Source organism: Macaca nemestrina, chromosome 10, assembly GCF_043159975.1.
Source record: "Macaca nemestrina isolate mMacNem1 chromosome 10, mMacNem.hap1, whole genome shotgun sequence".
Classification (NCBI taxonomy): Eukaryota; Metazoa; Chordata; class Mammalia; order Primates; family Cercopithecidae; genus Macaca; species Macaca nemestrina.
In genome coordinates, this window is record NC_092134.1 from 42278197 (window position 1) to 42284196 (window position 6000).

Sequence of the window (6000 nt, forward strand, 5' to 3'; positions counted from 1 at the left end):
ACTTAGTCTCACAGTGATCGTTTGAGCAATCCCAAATGGGTTTCTATTCTTCTGCCTTCAATATTCTCTTTCTCTGTCATTCTACAAAAGTAAATGATTTCTTTTTTTACTTGACTCTGCTTCCCTTTTTACTTTCCTTGAGTTTCTCTGGTAGTTTTTAAGTCAAGTACCTGCCATCATCAGAATGACCTTGAAGAAGGCAGAATGACATTTGGTCCTCCCTTTTTAATATAAAAAAGTTATGCTAATAATCTCTAAATTCTACCTTGTAATACATTTTTATAATTCTAAAATAAAACTTTTTACAGAATTATAATTGTAGATAATTTTCAGAACTGAAAATTACATGAGATAGTAGCTTGATTAAACTCCATTTTACAAAGAATAAATTATTGTTTAAATAATTAATTAATGTTTAAATATTATTATGTGCTTCAATAATATAGTTTTTTCTCAGTTATTTATAATTTTCCAAACCATAACATTAATATATAATAGGTGTATTACTAAATAGGGATCATTACCTGATACTTTCAAGAAAATTAAGTATAGTTGTATAAGTATATATAGTGTAATACCATTCTATCAATATTATACTTTTGTTCAGTATACCTGACATTTAATACACATCGTAATTGTTATATTGAAGTCTCAGCTGAGAAATATGAATGCATATTGTGGATATTATGGCAGCAGATATAAACTATTTTAACTTATTTATCACATCACTAGGTAGAACAGGGGACCAAAAAATGTCTTAAAAATACCCAACATGTATATAGCACTTATTGTGTGTCAGACACTGTCCTAATCACTTAATATAAATCAATGTATTTGATCTTCATAACAACCCTATGAGACACCTATATTAGAAATGAATAACTTAAGACTCACAGAGGTTAAGTACATTGCCCAAGTTTTGTAGAAAATTTGGAATTTGAATCTGAGCAGTGCGGCCCATGTTTTAGCTTTTAACATTGCTTTCTTCCACCTTTCATCAAAATCTTCAATCTCTATCCACCTCACAGGTTGGCATATCCCTTCTTCATTTGATTCACACACTATCTCTCTCCTCAATTCAACAAGATAACCACCAGCATTCCCACAGAAAGACAGAGTCTCCTCTCACCTCCCAGTGAAAAGGTTCAGGAGGGAATATAGTCAGTACAGCTTGGTTACTGTGGTCAAGGAAAAAGCAATGTTGTGATTGGCTGGGTTTCAGTCATGTGGCAACTCTTTAGCCATGATTGATCCCACTAAAACTATTTTATGATAAATATTAGGATATCGCCAAATTTTAAATATAGCAATCTTTGAAGTAGAATCTTTGAGAAACAAACTAAGCCCAAGTCACTAGGCTTTTTTTTTTTTTTCCTTGATTAATGTAATTCAAACCCAAAATTTGAGAACAAAAGGAAAGCTTAGCGAGACCCCTTAGGTTCTCAGTTAGCTGACACAAACGCTTTAGGTCTGGTTCCAGAAGTTCTTATGGCCCCCAATCTTTCAAATCTTAAGGAAATATCTTAGTAGGATGTTCATGCCCTTAAAGATATTGAAGGGGAGAGAGATGGGAAAGAAAGATTATTGGTAGGCCTTATGAAGTATTTTCACCTTTTGCTGTTTTGAAAAAAAAATCTAGTAAAGAGTGACATTTTTTCTCTAAAACAAATGTTTCTTTAAATGAGAATTTAAAAAAAGACAGGACGAGAAAACAATTTGGCTTTATACATATTATTGATATACTGTATAGTTTACTAAATTATGTTTGCTCAGAAATAGTATGGCTATTTAATGAAATAATGTATATAAAGAATCTAGACAATAAAGAATCAATATGGGTCCTTTCCCTTTTCTATAAGATTAGAGACGGCTGTAAACCCCGTCTCTACTAAAAATACAAAATTTAGCTGGGCGTGGTGGCAGGCACCTATAATTCCAGCTACTCAGGAGGCTGAGGCAGGAGAATCGCTTAACACAGGGGGTGGAGATTGCAGTGAGCCAAGACTGGGCCACTTCACTCCAGCCTGGGTGAAAAAGAGAAACTCCATCTCAAAAAATAAAATAAAATAAAAGTATCAACATCAGCATTTCTTTTCTATTCATTTTCCAATTTGATATATATGAACACCACTTCCTCATTCTCATAAGTTTAAAAAAATCGTAAGTCCAACATTTTGCATGACCTATAAGGCAATGGTTAGCAAAATGTATTTTCCCAAATCAGCACCATTAGCATTACCCGTGAATTTGGAAATGCAAACTCTGGAGCTCAAACTCAGACCACTGAATCAGAAACATGAGAGGTGGGGGTCCAGCCATCTGTGTTTTAACAAGCCCTCCTCATGATGCTGATGTTCACTGACGTTAAAAACCACTGGCATAAAGACTTTCTCACTATCGTTTGTAGGATCTCCTAACATAGCCTAGGAAATAAATTAGTTTCTAGACAGAAATTTATGGAAGTGATTTAACATAACAAATCCCATATGATTTTCTTCCTAAACATAGAATGCATACCCAAGTCTTCAACAAAGTGATGGAAAAGTATTTCATGACTTAGCTATTTTGTCTTTGCCAATGATATTCTCATTTGACATCAGTGATATTTCCCTCATGTTTTGTTCATGGCATAAAGTGTTCATCCCTTTGGGGAATACTGTGGTCTGCTTCAGTGGCTTGTCTGTAAATTCATTGGGATTCTTTTTACAGTTTGATTTCTCACTGAGTGAAGCTCCCACAGTCCCTCCTCCTACTACTCATGTGGAATATGAACACCAAAATATTGAAACATACTATTGAGAGTCATTTTTGTTGAGTCCTCAGGGAAACTCTTAGGAATGCTCTATGAAGATACTACTTATCATTTTTCTCTGACAATATATTTCTAGCATATTATTCATAAATGTTTGATTAACTCCCAGGCTAGAAATTGCCTGGTAGATGATATAATGTAATCTGTCATCTGTTTGTACCAACCAGCCGGATTATCACCCATAATAATATGCTTACACTCTTCCATTGACACAATTTATTCTGCTTAGAATCAATGTATCACAAAGACCCATGGTAGGCAGGTATGTTTTATTGATTTAGGTAGGGTTAGCTTGGTTATAACAGTTGAAGTGATGCCTCAGCATGCATATACTCTTGTAAGCCATTCAACATTCTATACATTTCTAGTGTAAATGACAGGCATAAGCCTAAAATTTGCATCGGGTCCATGTAGGTCTACCTACATCCAGCTGTCTGGGCTGGGTATTAGTCTGTTCTCACACTTTTAATAAAGACATACCTATGACTGGGTAATTTATACAAGAAAGAGGTTTAACTGACTCACAGTTCCACATGGCTGGGGAAGTCTCACAATCATGGTGGAAGGTGAATGAGGAGCAAAGTCATGGCTTACATGGTGGCAGGCAAGAGAGCGTGTGCAGGGGAACTCCCATTTATAAAGCCATCAGATCTCAGGAGATTTATTCACTACCACAAGAAAAGTATGAGGAATCCACCCCCATGATTCAATTATCTCCACTTGCCCCCACCCTTGACACATGGGGTTTATTCCAATTCAAGGTGAGATTTGGGTGGGGACACAGCCAAACCATATCAGGCTACAAATAACACTTAATTGAGTTACTCCAAGAAAAATGTTTGTTGTTAAGTCTAAGTATCCATTTTCAATTGTCTTAGGTAAGATGTCATAGTACTTTTATTTCATTCCTTAAATACTGGTATGGAAGTTCCTTTTAACTGTCTGCTTAAGGTCTAGAGGTCCCTGTTGATCTTACAGCTCATGAAGCCAGCTTTTGAGAAGCATTTAATTACTTTCCAGGTATTGGTAGACCTGAGGCGATACTGCAGGGAAGTATCCCAAGGGAAAATCAAAAGTGGCATGGATTTGACATTATATCTGACTCATACCTGAATGCAGGTGGTTTGAAGTCTGAAAACACTGAAAATCAGTGACTGCTGAGTTTGACATCCCTATTCACATGATGATAAGGCAGTCCCCTAATGAGGACTTGGCTCCCACACAGCTTCTGGGCATCCAGATAACTCTTCATTGCCTGATACCTTCTGTACTTCATCTTCACTCGAGTTTGTTCTCTAAGCTTGTGGCTCCTACCTGGCATGTGGGCTTTTCTCCTTTCTTCCTCCTTGTTCTTTTCTTCCCAGAGTGTTGTGGATTTTGTATACACATTGCCTTTTTATGCTTCTATTCGAAAGCCCTCTTCTTTCCTTTTTCTCACACGGTTATTTGTGAGCAATAAAGTGGATCCCATTTATCCAAACTTCAACCCCAATTATTAGCAGTGAAACTGCTGCATCTTCCACTCCCACTAGAGGGCAGTGAGACCTGAATCTTCCTAAAGAAAATTACTTGGTATCCATGTGGATAGCCATGGGACTTTGGGGGCGCTTTAATCAGAGGCTTATTCTAGAAAGGGTTTCAGAAAAGGCGTGGAGGATGTCAGGGAGTAGGGAGCAGATGCAGTATAAACCTTCCTCAATTTGGAGAAATAACTTATTTCTAAGATATAGTCAATGGGTTTTTCTACCTGCAATGTCCTGTGTATGAACAAATAAAGGTATGGATGGAGTGAGGATACTATCAAAGAGTTCTGAGAACATTATATAAAACTTTGGCCACTGTGCTACATAGATATTGGCTGAAACACCATCTCTGACCACACTCACTTCTAAAAGTAAGTGAGTCTGTGACAACCCTGGCTGCCCAAACTGTAATTATGTAACAAATGGTTCCTTCACTATGAGCTGACCAAGCAACAGTGATCTCTGTGAACTGACTTGAAAAGATGACTCAGGCCTGGCAGATTCTTGCTTCTGTAAGATTACATTTGGAATAAGAAAAACATTAAATGTCTTCTACTTAACGTTGGGAGTTTAAAGTGAAAAGATATGACATAGAGAAAAGGCCTAAATAAGCCATAGAAAAACTGAAGTTATGACAGAGCAGAAAATAATGAGAAAGCTGACGTGCAGAGAAAAGCAGACATGACCCGAAGGAGGACAGATCAGGTGATCCCCATTATAAGCTATTTACAGTTTTTCACTTTTAATACATACAGATTTTTATGTAGCAGTGTATGCATTGTCAATCAGTTTTGATTTTTAAAAACCCTCAAATTTTAAAAAATATATTTTAAAGAATGATTTAATCCTTCTTGGAACATTCTCTACCAGGTTTCCCTTTCCTCTTTTTCCTTACACTGTTTGGAGATTTATCAATGTTCTTATTCTGCCAAATGCTTTTCCTCAATAATTAGAATTAAAGTATTTTGAAGACACCTTCCCTGTATCGCTGGTGATAGCACCACCTTCCCAACACTCTGCTGATGGCCTTTGCCAAATGGCCTCTCTTCAGAAGTTAGAATGACTTCTTTACACCACAGAAATTCGAGGATTAGATTGGCCTATCTTAAGAGGATCTCTTGAACTGGTTATTCTGCAGCTGGGAATTTCTGAGTTCTCTGCTACTGGCTTCTACAATGGTCTTCTCTTTAAGGTTACTTTGCTCTGAGGAGTCCATCAGCAATCAAATGCTTGCTTCTCAGGTCTTTCATTAGCTTGCCAAGAACTATAGACATTTTACTTCACTTCTTTCCACAGGAAGATAAATTAGCCACTTGTTCCTGCAGGTTCAAGATTAACAACACATCCCTACATCCTTAACTTTGAATACATTAACTAAACCCAGGATTTTTGTTATTATTACTGTTATTATTTCAATAGTTTTGAGGGAACAGGTGGTGTTTGGTTACATGGATACATTCTTCCCGTGTGATTTCCGAGATTTTGGTGCATCCTTTAACTGAGCAGTGTACACTGCACCCAATATGTCATCCTTTATCCCTCACTGTCCTCCCACCTTTCCCGCCAAGTCCCTAGAGTCCATTATATCATTCTTATGCCTTTGCCTCCTTATAGCTTAGCTCCCACTTGTAAGTGAGAACATACGATGTTTGGTTTTCCGTTCCT